This window comes from Saccopteryx bilineata, chromosome 1, assembly GCF_036850765.1.
Source record: "Saccopteryx bilineata isolate mSacBil1 chromosome 1, mSacBil1_pri_phased_curated, whole genome shotgun sequence".
NCBI lineage: Eukaryota > Metazoa > Chordata > Mammalia > Chiroptera > Emballonuridae > Saccopteryx > Saccopteryx bilineata.
Genome location: NC_089490.1, coordinates 231,481,676 through 231,502,301, shown reverse-complemented (window position 1 = coordinate 231,502,301; position 20,626 = coordinate 231,481,676). Strand labels below are relative to the sequence as shown.

Here is a 20,626-nt window from a genome sequence, read left to right as displayed (position 1 = left end):
CATCGATGAAATATGATCGCTTGCTACACAAAGTTTCTTTCTAAACGTTATTTGCAGCTGCCACGACACATCTTTAAAGTTGTAATATGCAGAACTGTTATTTAGGAATTCCAACCGAGGGAAACAAATCTCCATTGTTTACATTTAAACATGATGTAGTGAGATACTCAATGTAAACATTATAGGTCGAACAAAGAAATGCATGTGGAACGTGGTTTGAGCCACAGCAGTGTCTTAAATGGTCCAGAGCAAAAGCAGAAATTTTCATCTTCCTAGAAAAGGTATTTTTACTGTTATCCCTCTTGACAGACTTTCTTGCGATGTGTTGGGAGAAAATGTCTTGTCTTAGACTGTGTTTATGTCAAAGTAATATGATGATGGGAAAAAAGAAAACATAAGAAAGTTTTAATTTTTAACAGATAATAGTAAACTTAATTACGTTTTTATTCTCTTTGAACAAAGAAGTATGATTATGAAAACTCATTATGTGAAATTCACTGGTTAAAAAAAGTATTAAATGTTTAATTGGAACAGAAACTATGTGTTCCCAAGATTGGGCTATTAAAATTTGGCAAGCAGGTAGGAAACAGAGGGTGTTTGCATGCAGAAATGAGTTCAAAAGAAACAGAAAAAAGAGTCCTGGCCGGTTGGCTCAGCGGTAGAGCGTCGGCCTAGCGTGCGGAGGACCCGGGTTCGATTCCCGGCCAGGGCACATAGGAGAAGCGCGCATTTGCTTCTCCACCCCTCCACCGCGCCTTCCTCTCTGTCTCTCTCTTCCCCTCCCGCAGCCGAGGCTCCATTGGAGCAAAGATGGCCCGGGCGCTGGGGATGGCTCTGTGGCCTCTGCCCCAGGCGCTAGAGTGGCTCTGGTGGCAACATGGCGACCCCCAGGATGGGCAGAGCATCACCCCCTGGTGGGCAGAGCTCCACCCCTGGTGGGCGTGCCGGGTGGATCCCAGTCGGGGGCATGCGGGAGTCTGTCTGACTGTCTCTCCCTGTTTCCAGCTTCAGAAAAATGCAAAGAAAAAAAAAAAAAGAAAAAGATAAGTTTGTCAGAAGTGAAATTCAGAAGACAAAGGAGATTTTAAATTTTATTTTTCAATTCATTCTAGCCAAGAATAACTTTGAGAGTTCCAAGATGCAATTTCTAATGATGAATTTTCTATTCCTTGGTGACATTAGTAGTAATAAAATGTACAAGGCATAGAGGTAAGTTATCTAAGGAAATGATTTATTCTAATAAAATATTTGATGTTCAGTTTCTCATTGACTCTATGCCCTTATTGGAGAAATAATAGTTAATGATAGAAACATCTTCATTTTCTTCATTGCCTATCTAGTCACTACCCACAGAAACCCACACTTACCACAAGAGGCTGCTAACTGCAGAAATGCAAGCTTTTAGTTTGCTTTTTCCGATGGCTCTCTATTGCTCTCACCTTAAAAAACAATGGTGAAGCATTTAGCTCTAGAACTAGACGTCCAGGGTTCAAAAATGGTTTTCCCATTTATCCAAGTGACCTTGGGGAAATTGTTTGCCATCCCTTGCCACAGTGTCCTCGCCTGTACAACAGAGGTAACAATAGACATGCCTACCACAAAGGCATTAGTGAGGACAAAACAAGAAAATGCAGGACTGCTCGGAACGGTATTAGAAATTTAGGAACTCTTCAGTAAGTCACAGTTCGTCTTATGATTATCTCATGCCTGATCGATGGTTGGGAAACTAATATTACTAAGTCAGCTTCATCTGCTGCCCCTGTATAAACAAAGCACGTGATCCAGCTAATTCTAGTCTGTGGTTGTAGCAGAGACATGTAGTCCTTTCCAAACAGTCCATACAGCAGATCAAAGGCAGTCCCTCCATTCACTGGCCTCCCTTGCAGTTAACTGGGTCCATGTAGCTACCAGGGTCCGGCCAACACCTGGGCAAAAGCGATGGGTACCTGACCTGGGACAACCCATAAATGCACCGGCGCTCTCGTCCTTGGCCGCAGCACCCTTGGAGGCCACACACTCTCTGGATGGAAAAGTTGCCAGATGAAGAAAAGCATCCTAAGATACATCAGATTTAATGAACAAGAAACAAATTTTTGTGCATTAAGCCACGGAGAATCTGGAGTTCATTATTGTAACATGGCCTAGGGCAGGCATGGCCAACATACGGCCCGTGTAATGAGTTAATGCAGCCCGCAATTAAAATTTTAATATTCTCCGCTACTTTAAAATCTCAGCTACTCAGAAGCAGAAGCGTCTTTGATTATTGGAAATTGAGATACTTAAGAAGATAGTGATATGCGGAAAAGAATTCCGCATGTGACTAATCTAGGGTTAACTTCCAATAATTAGTCAAATGGATTCACGATACTTTTTTTTTTAATTCCATTATAAAGATTTACAACTTTTGTACTCGTCTGTACTCGATATGAACTGTTTGATGTTTAGCGGCGATGTAAACCCCACATTCTTTTAGGTAAGTTTGCCACTGCACACCCACGGTCAAACAATTCATTATTTTTGTGGACAAGTGTGCTGAATCAAGTGGCATTGTAGCACTGACAATAGCTGCAGCTGATAACTGAAAACGTGTCCAGGCTGTTTTGTAAAACGAAATAATTGTTTTATTTGTGATATAACCCCTTCAAGCTCATTCTATTAATTAAATATTGTTCGATTGATTGCAATACAGTTTGGATATTTATACGGTATGTAATTATATTTTTATTAAAATATATTTTTATTAAAATATTATATATGAAAATTTTTTTATTCACTTACATTTATTCATTAAAAATTACATAATAAAATTTTGTTTACTTAAATGAATCATTTTTGTATTTAATATTTTTTAATTTTAATATTTCATCCAGCCTGTGAAAAGCGTTTTCTTTCTAATCTGGCCCGGGGACAAAAACTGTTAGCCATGCCTGCCCTAGGGTACTCCTCATTACCACAGTGATCGAAATGATACACAGCCCCTTAGGAAAGGGATGAAAACAAAACAATGTCATTCCAATCCCTTCATAGGTCTAGTGAAAACTGCTATCTCAATTAAAGAAGATTTCAACACCTCTTTCTCTCCTTAATTTCCCAGGCTGGCACAGGGACCAGTCTGATACATAGTACTCCTTCCTCTCTAGCAAACTTGTTCTTTATTTCAGATCCGAGGGGCATGTTAGTACCGCCTTAACTGTCCGGTCTGTTTTCTGGAGCTAACCGTTTCAATAGAAGCACACCTAGTGAATTTCTGCTGATTCCTTTCCTGGGAGGATGTAGAACACGAAACAAGTACTGAAGATACTAATTACAGTTCGGGTGGAAGTGGTGATGCCTCAGGGGCCCTCTCTACCCCCACTTAGTGTTGTCTCACTGGTTAACATTTATCCCCGTATTTTTCCATTCAGAAAGATGCTACCCTATTATGTCACATGTTTAATCGCATCACTAGTAGATACATGTTTAGTGGAGAGACGGATGCTCTGTGATGAAGCTAAATTATTAACTTCATTTGAAGAGTTCCTTAAGGATGTCTTGCTTTTCGGGGTTCTAAAAAGCAATTAATGAAATACAAATGCAAAATTATCTCAAACCAACCGAAGATCTCCCCTACCTTACTCAAAAAACAAAACAAAAACAAAAACATACCTGAAATGAGAAGTCAAGGACTAAAGCTATAAGGATGACATGCAGGTTGATTTGTACATCCTGAGGCTTTTAAGGGCAGACATTAATAGGTCAGAGATTTGCCTTAGGGACTATAATGATCCTATAATCTAAAGTACAGGAACTCTTTTAGGGAAAGAAAAATATAAAAGGAATTATCCCGAAAGCCTTATTGGATAAGGTGTTTTTAGTGTTCAAGACCCAGTTTGCTAAAATCAGTCTCTGTTGCCAAGTCTACTTTTATGACATTATTCAATTAAAAGTTTTAAGAGCCATATTTACAGTTAGTTATATACTATAATAGGACCCCAGGCAGCTAAAAGCCCTTGCCTCTGATATTTTAGTGAAAAGCCCAAGGTATAGTCATCACAATTCAAGTAATATAGTGGGTTTTATAAACAAATAAAAAGAAAGAACAAAATCTACTTTAAAAGAGTAATGCATTTTGAATGATGAAAATACTACTCTATGCTGGTCCTTCAAGTGTTCATAGGACTCAACAGAAGCAGGAAAATATGTCACAGAGAATTTTCACCATCCCACTCTGAGTAACAATAATCTTTTTAAAACGTATAAAAGGAACTGTTGCTTGTTTGTTTTTAGGTGAAATTTGTGTTGGTAAAATGCTGACAAGAAATAGATTAGCGTCATGACGTTAAGGGATCGCATGATTGTGCAGATAATTTTGTTTTTATCATAACTGTTTTCCCCTCTAAATATTAAAATGATTTCATCTGAATCATTTAAAAAAATCACCTTTGGAAAATGACTTGTAGAACTAAGTTCAACTGTTATCTAGACAGGAGATAATGGTGTGGTGAGCTACTGCAAAACTTAAGATGAAGGAATTTTTGTTGCTTGTATAAATTATCTAGTTTTCCCACTGACATAGACTCTTTCCATTTGACCCCTTGAGGGTGCAAGTTACAGAAAATTATAACTCTTTGGGGATACTCTAAGCCCTATGACCTTCTCATGAGGAGTACTTCACTCATAAATTCTCTGTTAAAATTTTCTTTTCTTGGTAATACCCTAGAAGAATAATCTACACAGAACCACCTACCTAGCTTATTTTCAGGGAATACTATTCCAAGGGATACCTGAAACTGTGGACTATACCAAACTGTATATAGATTGTTTTCCCCTATACATACATACATACATTCATACATACAGTTAATTTATAAATGAGGCACAGTAAGAGATTAACAATAGCTAATAATAAAATAGAACAATTTTAACAATACACCGAAAGAAAAGTCATGGGGATGTGACATTATTAAGTACAATAAGGGTGCCTTGAATACAAGTGCTGTGATATTGCAATCATCTATTTAACTACTAGGACGGCCCCTAAAATATCAAGGCAAGGGTCTTAGCTGCCCAGGGTCCTATTATAGTGGGTGGCATTTATGGCATGGACACACTGGACAAAAGGATGATTCATATCCAGGGCAGGACAGAGTAGGACATGTCATTATGCTACTCAGAATGGAGCACAATTCAAAACTTCTGAATTGTTTGTTGCTGGAATTTTCTACTTAATGCTTTTCGGATGACGGTTGACTGTGGGTAACTGGAAACTGGAAAGTGAAACTGCAGAGAAGGGGCCGCTCTTATAATTGAATGTCCTTCGCAAAATCGGTTAACTCATTTCCCATTTGATTTGTCTCCCATAGATGAATCTGTGGAGGTCTACCCCGAAGCTTGTTTGGGCATTGTGATGGTTAACACTCCGTGTCAAATTGGCTGCGCCAGGAGGTGCCTGGATATTTGATCAGACATTATTCTGAATGGTTTGGATGAGATTATAGAAAGCCATTGTAGGAACCAGGAAAAGCAGCAAGTTTTGAAATACCCTAAAAGAATCACCAATGACTCACAGTAAATGACAGCACACAACACCCAGCATAGCTGATTTTTATCACATAAGACAAGACATCATCACAGAGAAAAGGAATCTTTAAGTTTATTTGCAGAAATAAGTACCAGAAGGAGATGAGTGTCCACTGGGGACTGGGGCTTGAAGATTAAGTCAGAGGACATGAAGAAAAATTGGAGGATGATGGAAAGGTTTTAATATATTGATGATGGGGGTGGTAGAGATATAACTAAATCTGTCACAACTCATCAGATCATACTCTTACAGTTGCTATTTTTTGTGTGTGTGTATGTCAAGAAAACCTAAGTAAACTTAAAAAAAAAAATCAGAGTACACCCACAATGTCGCTCTTCTGTTTATTGTTAACCCCCCAATGTCACCAAGTGAGAGGAGTCTGCTTGAGTCTCCCCTGGTTGAGTAATCAAGTTTTATGTGTTCTGAAGTTGAGGTTAAATGTCAAGGCATGTCTGACACTTTTAGATTGTGTGTGCTACCTTCAATCTCCTGTGGCCTCAGAGGAACAAGAGGAGCTGTTAGAGTGCATGAGATAGCCACTCAAAAGCAAGTGTGATTATTAGGTCTAGGTAATGTTATACGTGAATGTTACAAGGAAATGTAACAGGGCTGTAGACTAGAGATATAGCATCAAAATAATGGTTAAAAAGTAAAACAATTGTTTTTTTTGTTGTTGTTGTTGTTGACATACTTATTTGTTGATCACTGGTTTCCCTGAAAAAGCATTTGATTTTCAAAGTATTTTCACTGGGGATAGCTAAAAATTTATCCTGTCAATTTAACTTTGAGAAATCTAATCTCCATTTCTAGTAAAGGCTGGGATTTTTCATGCTACAAATTCCTACACATTAGAGATATTTTGCCTGTCATGCTAGCTAAACATTATATCTAACCTGTTTTGTACTTGTATGAAACTTCACATCATATATTGTACTGATGTTTAGACTTTCTAAGATTTAAAAGTAATTTGTAATTAAATCACAGTTTGAGGCCAAAAAATGATCAGCAAGAACTTCACGGTAAGCTGTACAGTATTTGGTTGCTTAAACATTACGTTAAAATAAAAATCAAACATGAAACACCTCCATAGAGCTTTAGAGAATTTCTGTTTCATTTTACTTTTCTACTACAAGGAGGGGAGTAATTCCAAGACTTAACTGAAAATGCATTCTAAATAAAAACACCTATGAAATGAGGGAAGTATTTTCAATTAAAATTGCTACTTGGATAATGTTTTTCATAGTCACACATGTTAGAATACTGTAAATATGTTTTATGATCAAAATTTGCATCATCATAAAGAAAAATAGTGAGTTATAAGGAGATATAAAACAGATCTTATTACTCCCTGGTTTGGTGTTTCAGTGACCTACTTATCTCTTTCTCTTAAAGCAGTGGTCCCCAACCCCCGGGCCATTTGGTACCAGTCCACAGAGAAAGAATAAATAACTTACATTATTTCTGTTTTATTTATATTTAAGTCTGAACAATGTTTTATTTTTAAAAAATGACTAGATTCCCTCTGTTACATCTATCTAAGACTCACTCTTTTTTTTTTTTTTACTTATGATATTGTTTTTTTGTTTTTTTAAATAAATTTTTATTAATGGTAATGGGATGACATTAATAAATCAGGGTACATATATTCAAAGAAAACATGTCTAGGTTATTTTGTCATCAAATTATGTCGCATACCCCTCGCCCAAAGTCAGATTGTCCTCCGCCACCCTCTATCTAGTTCTCTGTGTCCCTCCCCCTCCCCCTAACTCTCTCCCTCCCTCCCTCCCATGTCCTCCCTCCCCCCACCCCTGGTAACCACCACACTCTTGTCCATGTCTCTTAGTCTCGTTTTTATGTTCCACCAATGTATGGAATCATGTAGTTCTTGTTTTTTTCTGATTTGCTTATTTCACTCCTTATAATGTTATCAAGATCCCACCATTTTGCTGTAAATGATCTGATGTCATCATTTCTTATGGCTGAGTAGTATTCCATAGTGTATATGTGCCACATCTTCTTTATCCAGTCTTCTATTGAAGGGCTTTTTGGTTGTTTCCATGTCTTGGCCACTGTGAACAGTGCTGCAATGAACATGGGGCTACATGTGTCTTTACGTATCAATGTTTCTAAGGTTTTGGGGTATATACCCAGTAGAGGGATTGCTGGGTCATAAGGTAGTTCTATTTGCAGTTTTTTGAGGAACCACCATACTTTCCTCCATAATGGTTGACGCTTGTCTCTGTCACGTGATACATTTATCCGTCCCACCCTAAAGGCTGGTCCGTGCAAATATTTTCTGACATTAAACCGGTCCATGGCCCAAAAAAGGTTGGGGACCACTGTCTAAAGGACTGGCTGCTTTCTCATATAGACAGATCTGTATCAAGGGAGTACCTGAGGCCAAAGCCATACATAGATGTTCATATTATAACTATAGTTTTTTGTTTCCATACTCAGGGCCTTGTTTTTACCTTCCTACTTACAAGTTGATTTTCTCAAGACCTGCCTTTTGGGTAGGATTGCCCACATTCGTCACATGTAGAGATCTCTAAGAATTGCCTTGCCATTGTACCCAGCCCTGTCACATAAACGACGGGCCTGTCTTGTTCCTGGGCCTGGCTTGGTGTGGGAAATGCCAGAGGTCCCTTCAAGGAAGAGCACTGGTCATTTGAATGAACCACAGAGGAAAGGCCAGGGAACAATCTGAACTGGCCCATCAGGGAGGCACAGAGCGGTGGAGCTGACCAAGGGACAGGAGTCCTGTTGTGCAGTGGACACAAAGCCCAGTGGACTTGATGGGGTTGAGGAGCCGGCAGGAAGGTGTAACTGAAGGACAATCAAGTGATGGCCAAGATCAGAGGAGGCATTACTGTGCTGGAGCTACCAGAAACAGCAATGATGTTTTTTATACTTCTCCTGGGGAAGCCACGGGGTCAAGACTTAAACACGGTATAAGAACCGTTTGAATTAGATACAAAACAACACTCATGAATCACGTCTCTCCCTGCCCCACAGTTCATCTGCCCTGTGTCAAATTCTGGTTGCAAAAATCACTTCAGAACAAGAGACACATGCAAGTAGTAAGGACTTCTTTCACCAGGGCCCGGCCTCAGGGCTGAATGCACGCTTTCTGCCAGCCATCAAACTTAACAGCCTTTAAACGCTGCAACATTTCACTAAGCAAATTGGTTCCTTAATATGGTAAACTGTGCGGCACCCAAGGGGAAATGCTGGTGATCTCATAGCCCAAAACTGATGGGGTCACAGCCCTGTATTCCTGAAAAGTACTCAGACTTTCCATTTTGATAAAACCAGGAGTAAACGCGAGGGGGCCGTGGGTTTGGGCATCCATTGTTCATTCTCACTGAGCTTTTTCTCCTATATAGAGGAGCACAGTGGTTTAATTCATAGCTTCTGGGAGTTTTAAAAATATTAAGCTTTCAAAAAAAAATTTTTTTTTCTATATTAATCAGTGGTTTCTAAAGATCCAGAAGGATAAATAAACCCTGCTAGCTGGCCTGGGTTTCTGGTGGCACATTGCTGGTAGTTATAAACAGTAAACAAAACATAGTAACCATTTTTAAGCACAAGAGATTGCTGTATCGCAGGGGGCATAAATCATTAGTTTAATAATTTCAGCAGCAGTGTCTCTGAAGCAAAATTAAGCCAACAGTTCCCCCTGTGGCAATAATGAAGTACTGTAATGCTAAAAAGGAAAAAAAAAACAACAACCAATGAAGGCATTATTGTGCCTTGGAAATTATCGGAAATGCAAGTTCAATAAATAACCGTAGCACTCTTGTCTCTGTGCCATACCGTTACAGAGGGGTGAGAGAGAGGCTGTCTCCAAACTCCATGTCGCTTCTCAAAGACAGTCTGACAAGCTCAAATGCACTTGCAATTAAGCCCCCCGCAGCTAGCCTGTGCTGGAGGTAGGCCATGAATGCGATGACATATTACAATTGAGAAGATGACAAATTTCTCTCGGCTGTAAAGGTGGACATTATTCACAGAGTAAGAGAGAGCCGAAAGAATGCTCAGCCCAGGACGGGACAGATGGATGACACGGCCCCCCTCTCAGCAGCTCTCATGCTGGGTGGCCAAGGATCTAGGAGAAAACACTTTCCTATCATGAGCTAGGCCACTGGACACCCGGCCACAAAGGAAAACCATCGTGTCCCCATGGGTTATACCAAGTGCAATCCATAAATAAGGTTCATTGTTTTGTTTTGTTTTGTTTTTTAAATCTAGCTAATAATTGGTTCATTTTGGATACACATATTTGGCCATGGGACGTGATTAGACAAAAAAAGTTCAGGGAGAACTTCTTAATCCTACTTGTATGGAGCTGATACTTTTCACCCAGATATCTTCATCCCATTATCTGTGAAAAAGGATGCTCTGATTGCGGACAGCTTTCTCTGCTCCACAGTACCATTACTGTAAAGTAACATTTTACTTACTAACAACATTCCCTATGTTTTTTTGACTACCTATTAAAGATACAATTAGCTTTTAGAAATTATTTGGTTAAAAAAAATCATATGATTCCATCAGGCAGAAGCTGTGTGTTATCTGTACAGTGGTGAAAAGCGTATCACGTTTCCTGTCAAAGAACAGTTGGAGCCGAATCCTCAATAAAATCATCAGGGAAATGTGTTTGTCTCCATAGCTACTCCTTTCTCCTTAGCTCCTCTGTGTTCCTCTTTTCCCCTACTGATTTATGTCTCCATTCTTATTTAAATTTGGTGGCTCCCAAATGTTCTTCATACTTGTGACCCAGACAACATTAATAACAGGCTATACCTAATCAGGATTTCACAAGTCTCATCGCCAGTGACTGAGGTACAAACATAGACAATATATCAATATCTATCTGGTTCAATGTGGAAGAACAGCCTACATATGAGCTTATCCAAAGTCACTTAGTCAGAATTGATTGCTAAGACTCTAACAGGCCAAAAAGATCCCCCAACCTGAGAAGTCATTAAAAGGGAGAACATATTTCAAATCATATATCTCATAAGAGCTTAGTATTCAAATATACAAAGAAATGTTACAATTCGATGATAAAAGGGCAACTTAACTAAAAAATGGGCAAAGGATTTGAGTAGACATTTCTCCAAAGATACACAAATGACAAGCACTTTGAAAATGCTCACCACAATTAGTCATTCAGAAAAAAAATGCAAATCAAAACCACAATAAGATGTCACATCAAGAAAGGCTATAATCAGAAGGCATACAATAGCATGTGTTAAGAAGGATGTAGAGAAATTTCAATCTTCCTACCTTGCTAGTAGAAATACAAATGTTGTAACTGCTTTGAACACCATTTGACAGTTCCTTAAAAAGTTAAATACAGAGTTACCATATGCCCCAGCAATTCCACTCCAACATATATGCCCAAAAGAACTGAAGAGTATATGTCCAACAAAAAACTTGTACATAAATTTTCACAGTAGGATTATTCATAATACCAAAAAATATAAACAACCCAAATGTCCATCAATTGATAAATAGACAAACAAAATATGGTATGTCCATACAATGGAATAAAATCCATAAAAAGAACTGAAGCATTCATACATGCTACAACATGGATGAACTTGAAAACATGCTAAGTAAAAGAAATCATACACTAAAAGCCACATAATATATATTCTATTTACTTAAATGTACAGAACAGGTAACTTCATAGAGACAGAAAGTAGATTAGTAGTTGCTGGGGGCTGAGGGGAAAAGATCATGAGCTATGACTGCTGATAGGTACACTTTTTTTGGGGGGGTAATGAAAATGTTCTAGAATTAGATAGTGGTGATAGGTACACAACCTTGTCCATATTCTATAAAACACTAAAATGTACACTCTTAAAGGATAAATTTTACGGAATATGAATTGTATTTCAGTTTTTGTTAATATTAAAGAAAAAGTACTAGTTGGCATTCTGATGTTTCAACTTACTGGACTGAAGGTAGTAATCTCCTCTTTCCTCCAACTCTGATTCATTGCAAAATAAGGTTTTAATTAAGTGATATCTTTCTATCCTGGTGTGTCTAGAAATACCTCATATATCAAAAAGCCAAACTGGCTATAGCATAAAAGAAGGTTCTAGAAAACAATCAGAACGGTACATACCAAGGTACTCCGTGACCTTTTCCTAATTCAATGGTGACTTTTCTGCAAACATACCTCATCCCTATCCCTTCACATATTCTCTTTTTGTTTGTTTGTTTGTTTTGTATTTTTCTGAAGCTGGAAACGGGGAGGCAGTCAGACAGACTCTCTCATGCGCCCGACCGGGATCCACCCGGCACGCCCACCAGGGGGCGATGCTCTGCCCCTCCGGGGCATCGCTCTGTTGCAACCAGAGCCATTCTAGTGCCTGAAGCAGAGGCCATGGAGCCATCCTCAGCGCCCAGGGCCAACTTTGCTCCAATGGAGCCTCGGCTGCTGGAGGGGAAGAGAGAGACAGAGAGGAAGGAGAGGGGGAGGGGTGGAGAAGCAGATGGGTGCTTCTCCTGTGTGCCCTGGCCGGGAACTGAACCCGGGATTCCTGCAAGCCAGGCCGACGCTCTACCACTGAGCCAACCGGCCAGGGCTCCTTCACATATTCTTGATTATTCTTCAGAGGATTTGAAAAAATGAGACAAATCACATATCTATTCATTTTTCATTTGTTGTTTAGTGACTATCTTCCCCTCTAGAATGGAAGCCCCATGAACCAGGAAGCTGGCTTTGGCACAGAACAAGGTAGGCAGTGAAGGAGTGTTTGTTGAGAAAGAAAAATAGGAGGAAGCTATGTTCTCCCATTAAATAATGATAAAGAATAAAAATGGTAGAGTTATCCACACTTGAAGTAAAAAATATCAAGTATCCCCCAGCTCTCCCCTAGTTGAAGGTATCATGTCCATAACGCTGTGGACTTCAAACACAAACTCTTAGGCACCCTTGGCCCTCCGTGTTCCAAATGTCAGTATCTTTAACTTCATCTTCTGCTTTCTGTCTCTGTTTCACTCAAATATCTCTTCAACTGTTTCTGAATCCAGGCTAAGAACCTAACCCTTTATTCCCAATTGAACTATTTGCTTGATAGTTTGGCTTCGGAATTAAGGTCTGACCTGGCAATGAATTTTGATTATGAGTGTTCTCGTGGCCAAACCAAAAGATCAAAGGTGCCTTCCCATTTCAACAACTGTGCATTCAAAATTATATTTAGGCCAAAGAAAACATTCCAGTATGCATTATAAGCGTTTTGTAAGTCATAGCCTTTGGCCTTAGGAAAAAGTTAACTTTGTCACAGAGAGACTCTATAAAACAAAACACAAAATTCTGTGGCCTCTTTCTGATGGTCCACTTGTTTGCCCTAAGTTTGATCTTAGGATTTATTTTTAAATACATACATATATACATACACACACACACACACACACATATATATATATATACACACATACATATACATATACATATATAAATACATATATATATATATAAAACCCTGTGCTGAATTATCCCAGATCATTCCATTCATTTATAGCTGCCTTCCTGTATTTCTGGTGCCATTATGTGTGAAGATAGAACACATTTAATTCAGATAGTAGAACTAAAGGAACTAGACCAATTTTATTTTTTTTAAATTAACTCTTCAATTGTTTCTAATACCTGATTCTAAAGCGAAACTCTAAGAGGCTGAGCACCCTGATACGATTATCAGGGCTCTAAAGCAAAAAATGGCAATGACTTCACAGCTTTATGCAAGTTCCTCCCAGGCTGAATGTGCAGAGGCCTTTTATAATTCACTTCTACTTCAACTTCTATTTCAGAATGATTTCAACTAATGAAAATATTTGGGGGGAGTAGCCAACAGACCCCCTAGTGATGGCCCTGATGACAACACACATCTGGATGTTTTGAATCATCCCAATGATTGATTTGATTTCTCCACTCTTCACCTGGACTTTTGGCATGGGCTACAGAGAGCTGGATCACTCTGAGCTTTGGTCCGCAACTTGCTTCCAGCTGCAAGTTTCATACTGCGCTCCGCTCCGCCTCTCTTCTTGGCTATGCTTGGCCTAGCCTCCATATGTTTCCCCCCTCGTCCCCCCAGCCTAGCTGAGCCCTAAGCTACACTCTGCTCCCTGCCCAAGACACACATTCTCCTTAAGTTCTGCTCAGTCACAAGGCACTGGGGGTCCAATTACCCCTTTCTAGCTTTCTAGGAAAGAGCAATGGATAAGACTGGTATGGTGTAGAATGCCCACTGCCCAATCCATCCAGCCACCGATAAGTATTGATAAAAATGCTTCCTTTACATTTAGCATGCAACCAAGTCCAGAGCCCCTGAATTACAAATTTCCATTCTGTACTCTTACCTCCTCCCAGATCGAGCTTCGAGGAACAATGTCACTTAGCCTGTGCTCAGCTGAGTCTATGTCCTGAGGGCATGCTGCTGAGATCCCGGGGAGTTATAAAGACAAAGGGCGCACCTCCCCTGCCTGAAGACCATTTCACAACACTCAGATGCCTAAAAAATCCTGTTATGAAAAAGTTCAAATGGTGGGGGTAAAGGAATGCTTATGCCAACTTTGAACCGATGAGAAATCCCCTTTATTTAATTATTACAGAACTGCATAATTTGAAAACAGAGTGAATTTCGCACATTTTAAGTGACTGTCACCACCTACCACAGAGCGCTATGACAACCTCTCTTGATCCCCTGAACTGGGATTTCTGAAAGTGGCTTTTGGTTTTATAATCCGAGCAAGCCCTGTTATTATCATTTCAGATCTCATTTCTTTCTTAAAATATCTTTTCACGATGTTGTCCAAGTTCATTAAATAGTGCTGCTTAAGCCGGTGCTGCAAATGAACCCCTCAAATCACTAACTTTGGGATAGAAATGAGATGAGCTAGAGCGATCCACAGAGCGACATTGATGTAGGCAAGAGCCCTCAGCGAAATATGGAAGAAAACGTGTAAAAAAAAAAAAAGTAGCTTCAGTGCAAATACACTCTAAAATAATTATCAGTATGTAAGTTCCATAAAATGCCTTCCTTCTTTGGGAAGATTCGTTTTTGAATGATTTGAATTTTAAGTCAGACCAAGTCTCCAGGAATCACATGTCCCTTCCTCTGAAAAGCAAGTCCTTACGTTGCATTTCCCACTGCTCTACCTTACAATCCCTTTGTTAGAAAAGTCTCCTTATTATTCCACACAGCCCCTGCCAAAGAAGCCAGTATCACCCCCTTCCACTGTTTTTTTTTATTCTGTGCTTCTTCCTGTTTTGAATATCTTCCCTCTCCCTCCCTACTCATTCACAGAGATGGCCCTGAATCAAAGGGCCCAAGTGAGCTCCACCTCACCCACAAACTGCACCTGGCTCAGCAGAGCCACCGGCTCCGATACTTGTAAGGGATCTCAAGAGATGATCCAGTGCAAATGTTTTCCAACTGTGCGACATAGAGACACTCTGGAGCCTTTCTAAAGGGAGTCAGACATGGGACAGACGTGCACGTGGGCAGCAGCATCCCGGGGTTCACACCCTTCCCACTCCAGCACTGATGTCATCGTTTAAATTAGTTCACCTCTCCAAGAAAGAAATTGCAAGAACAATCAGTTCCAGAGCTCTGAGGGAGGGAAGCCCCATGGTCCAAAATGATGAATGCAGGCATGAAGGCTTTCAGTGGAATATCTCATCCTGGTTTTCAAAGAGTCTAAGAGGAAAACTCAACTGAAATCCTAGATTCTTTGGACATGTGGCCGAGCTACACTGATCTGTTTTCTTTATCACTAAAATCTAGTTTTCCATTGATGATTCTCTGGTGTCTTCTGTTTTTTATACTAGTGGTTTTCAACCTTTTTATACTCGGGTACCATAAAAATAAGAGAATTATTTTGGGGACTGCTAAGGCAGAAATCACCCTGAGCAAAAGCAAATTCGACTAAGATCATTGGGTCTACAATCTTCAGACAATATCAGGGTGGTTCACTTTTTCATGGATGGCCACAAAATTCTGACGAACCAGTCTGGAGACTGGTAGTTGAAAAACGCTGTATACATTTGACTCTTGTTTGTCCAAGGGACTGAATAAGGCTGTGGTTGCTCCATGCCAAGGTGTAATTGATACTTTTCTGTTCTTCCCTTTGCCCAGCCCTAGGTGCAGAGAGTACACCTTTTCCATGTTTCCTTCCCAGAAGCACAGACACTCCTGATTCACACATAAAACCAGACAAGACAACATTAAAATGGTTGTCATGGGGGTACTGTCAAAAATGCCAGGAACGCCCTGCATAGGAACTCTCTTATATATCCACACTTTATCCATTAAAGTCGGCATAAATAGTAGTCAGCATAAACTCTTTTCACAAAACAATCATATTTCTGGATTCATTTAATTTTTTATCCTTATTTTTGTTACAAATCTAGACTTCATTGATTACACTCCTTGTTCTAAGTGCTACTCCGTTTTGAACCCTTGAGTCTTGGGTGGTCTTTTGCAAGCGCAACATGACACTTTAAGAAAAGCTGACCTCTACTCTAATAAAAATGCTTTGCAATTGTTTGTTTGTTTATTTATTTATTTATTTATTGGCAACAGAGATAGAAAGAGTCAAAGAGGGGCAGACAGACAGGAAGGGAGATGAGAAGCATCAATTCTTCGTTGCAGCACCTTGGTTGTTCATTGATTGCTTTCTCATATGTGCCTTGACTGGGGAGGGTGACAGTAGACTGAGTGACCCCTTACTCAAGCCAGCAACCTTAGGCTCAAGCTGGTGAACCTTGCTCAAACCAGATCAGCCCATGCTCAAGCTGGCGACCTTGGGGTCTCGAACGTGGGTCCTCCAAGTCCTAGTCTGATACTCTATCCACTGTGCCACCACCTGGTCAAGCCATTTTGCAATTGTTTAAACCAGGAACACCTCTGTCCAGTTCTTCATCCACTGTGAGCTTCTCCTCCAGTTGCTCCTTCCTTCTGATCAACCACTTGAAAGTGTGCCCTGCACATGCTGCCTTGACCTCCTCTCTTGTTCCATCCTTGGGTTCTATGATATGAACCTCCTCCAGGTTGGTGGTGTTTCTCCATCTCTGTTCTCCCTCTGCACATTTGACTGCATTCACTCTCTTCTCCTCACTGCCTTTAGATGAGGGTAAGAGGAGCCTTCTTCTGGACTCCAGACTTTCAACACCCACTCTGCTCTCTATAGGGTGAGGTGTTGGTGGTTCCAATAGGATGTGCTCAGCCAGAGCCCACACCCAGTTTAAACCATGCTCTGGGGACCAAGAACCGAGAATTCCTCATCTGAGTCTTGCTGAGTCTGCTTCCAGGGCCCCATGTCTTCTTCCTAACTGAGAGCACACTCCTGATGTGCACAATGTATCCCAGGTCCTAGAGGTGGCCAAGGAGTGGTTGTTAAGTGAGAAAGAGGACTGCTGGCAGCGGGGGTGTGGGCAGGGCTTGAGTCTGCAGGCCGGGTTCCCAGGAGTGCCCCTGAGCTGTGCCATGCACAGACAGGGCCAGGGTGGGAAGTAAGGGGGATGGGAGGCTCTTCTAATCACAGAGTTTTAATTCAAACCTAACCTTCAAAGTAGACATGAAGGCAATTTTGCCATAATAGGAGGTTAAACCATATTTTGTTTAACAGTCTGTGGCTTGATTTATAACTTTGAAATACTTAACATATGGCATGCTCTCCTCCATTTCCATTGCTACCCGAGGACCTGACAGCCCTTAGGAGAAGACATGCCGCTTTTCTAAGTCAATATAATTTCTGACTTCATCCTAACTTTGCTCCACTTTTTAAAGGTGCACATCTAACTTAAAACATCAAAAGCTAAGTTATTATCTTCCTCTCTATCTTGTAGCCACTTGTCCATGTTTGTGTCTCAATTAATAGCATCATCACCCACTCAGTCACCAGCTAAAGCTGAGGGTCTTGGAGTCAACATCAACTTTCTTCTGCCCTAACCCTCAGGATTTCATCAGAGAGAGGCTGCAGCTCACATTTGAAATAGGGGACTTTGTCTTCATTCAAGCCTCACCATATAATTGGTTCATTATAACAATCAATTGCTCTCTCTGTCCCTCTGTCCTGAAGCCGCTGACCACATTTCCACCAGAATTATGATCTCCACGTTCATCACCAGTCCCCCATACCTGCCCCATTTTCTACAGAACAGGAAACAAATTTCTTTTTAGTTTGCAGGTCTTAATACTCTAACCTCGGGTCTCACCTTCCAACCTCCCATAACCACTCTCGTCCCTTAGCCTTCACATTCATCCACACAGCCACACACCAGCTTAGCTCTCTAACCTAGTCAACCCAGACTACTTGTTAATCCCAGATGATTTGCTAATTTATAAATTGGTCATGAACTTTCAAATATGTGTGCATTTATTTCAACCATCCCTTCTGTCTATACTCCTTGTACTTCCATGAAGATCAAATTAACTATTCTTTTTTTTATTATTATTCAGTGAGAGGAGGGGAGGTAGAGATAGACTCCCACACATGCCCTGACCAGGATCCACAAGGAAAGCCCACTAGGGGCAAGGCTCTTCCCATCTGGGGTGTTGCTCCATTGCTCAGCAACCAAGCTCTTCTTAGCACCTGAGATAGAGGCCATGGAGCCATCCTCGGTGCCTGGGGACAACTCGCTCCAATGGAGCCATGGCTGCAGGAGGGGAAGAGAAGGAGAGAGAGAGAGAGAGAGGTAGTGAGAGAGATAGTAAGAGAGAGCTAGAGAGAAGTGATGGGGGGTGGAGAAGCAGATGGGCATTTCTCCTGTGTGTCATGACTGGGAATCAAACCCAGGACACCCACACACAGGCCAACACTCTACTACTGAGCCAACCGGCCAGGATCCAAATTAACTATTCTATTTCCACTTCTTCCATGAAGCCCTCCACAATTACTCCACCAAAATGACTTTCTCTCCTATGCACAATTGACATTTGTTTATACCACTCTTACAGTTCTTTCATTTTTTTTTTTGCAAGTTATGAATGGATGCCTTTCTATCCCTTAAATACAAATTCCTTTTATGCAGAACTAGTCTGTACTCATTTCAATATAATCCTCTTGCCTTACATAGTCCCATGGGTAGTACTTTTAAATGTTTAATTTCTAAGGTAAATATAAACAGAGATTGTTTTAATTAAAATAAAAAATCATCCATGCTATCCACTTAAAGAGGACTCTCAGGATGCCTTTGTTCTATTCCAATCCACTGTGAGACCCTCAAACATTTACTTTGTCACAAGAGTCTAAGGTTTCTCTCTCCAAAATGGGTTTCATATCTCCTCTAAAAGCTGCTGTGGTATGTCTGCAAAGCTTGTCAAGAAGCCCTGATGAAAGGCAGGGCAGAGCAGTAAGTATTATTACAGAGACAGGTGTAGCATTCAGTCCCGAACCAGCCACCTGTGTGCCCTCAGTTTTCAGAGATGACTCGCACATGTTGGCCACAAATTCCCCCAAGTCACGTATCACCCTGTGCACAATGCTCTTTGAATGCAAACCATCTGGGACTGCAGACTCTTCCATCCTGAAGTCCTCTAAGTTTTCAATCACCTGCTCTGACATAAGCCTGGTTTTGTTTTATGTTTATAGTATGTCTCCTGGGCAGTTTAGGAATCTGTTTCTGGCTTTTTCCCTCAAAGCATCTTGGGAATCACAAAACACAGTTAGGGGAGCAGAAGTCCTGAGATTTCCATATCCTTTTGCTTTTTAGAACCAGTGAAAGTAAAATGCTGCTTCTTTTTTTTTCTGAACTGAGAAATGGGGAGGCAGAGAGAAGACTCTCATATGCATCCGACAGGGATCCACCCACATGTGACCAGAGGGTGATGTGCTTCCCATCTGGGTCCATTGCTCCATTGCTCAGCAACTGAGCTATTTTAGCACCTGAGGTGAGGACATGGTGCCATTCTCAGCACCAGGGCAAACTTTGCTCCAACTGAGCCATGGCTGCAGGAAGGGAAGAGAGAGACAAAGATAGGGAAGAGATAGAGGGAGGGGTGTAGAAGCCGATGATCACCTCTCCTGCGTGCCCTGACTAGGGATAAAACCCACAACATCTACACACTGGGCCAATGCTCTATCACTAAGCCAACCAGCCAGAGCCTGTGAACTATCTTAAAGGTGAGGAAACGGAATCTGAAATAACTCTTTAAGTGCTGGTCTCAGGAGCCAAAACCATATCTGTCTTGAACATCTTCATGACTGAAATATATGCCACTGTAGAGACTTAAGTTGTGAATCTATCACATGATGCATTAGGTCAATACATTCAGCTCAAACCATGATACAGACCAGGTGTATAACCACTCCCTACCTGTATCTACATCACTTCCTACCTGTGTAGACTAGATAAGTCATCCTACCACCAAGTCCAACAAAATATACATTTCTTCTCTGAGGCAATACCAACAGAAATAGTCAGGATGAGGAATTCTTGGTTTTCAGCCCCAAATGGATTTCCCTGAGTCAGTCCTGTGACACGTGTCCCTCTCTTTGTACAGATTTATATTTTCTGTGCCTAATTTTCATGGCCCTTTAAGTCATGTGGAAAACACTAGTACTAACCAGAATAATCAAACTGCTATGTGACCGCTGAAATGAACACTTCTCCCTAAACTCTGAATACTCATTTTACTCCTTTTAAAAAAACAAACCCCTGTTAACAGAGAAGAGTTTGATTTGATTTGTGCTCCTGCCTTCTCTTTGTGGGACCCTTGTTACTTCTCTCTCCTGGCCAAGTCTGAGTTGCTGTGGCAACATCAACATCTCCACAGACAAGAAGAGAGATAAACACCAACCATTAGTACTCACCTAAATTAAGTTATTGTCAAATGTCCTCACAGTTCTTTTTACTTAAGTTTGAATGCACCCCTTAAGGCACGGAAGTGTTTTGAGAGTGGGAAAAGCCAAGAAATAAATAAAATGCCAGTTAAATGTGATTTGAAACCAAATATATTTAAGATGAGGTTGAGTTATATACATACGTGTGCATTATTGCTAGAGTAAACTTTCCACATCAACAAAAGAGCACAGTTTTTCCCCTGC

The 20,626-nt window shown here is 40.6% G+C and overlaps 1 long non-coding RNA gene across 2 annotated transcripts in view; it reads right to left on the bottom strand.

The window, feature by feature from the left end:
- The window catches only part of LOC136320325 (uncharacterized), a 329,953-nt gene that overhangs the window by 261,443 nt on the left and 47,884 nt on the right, over positions 1-20,626 (bottom strand). Inside the window, exon 3 of one of the 2 annotated variants that reach the window (XR_010728312.1) lies at positions 18,115-18,236. The exons of the other annotated variant lie outside the window; for it this stretch is intronic. This is a non-coding gene — a long non-coding RNA (uncharacterized lncRNA). Of the gene's footprint in view, positions 1-18,114; positions 18,237-20,626 lie in introns of those variants that run through there. 2 annotated transcript variants of the gene reach the window in all.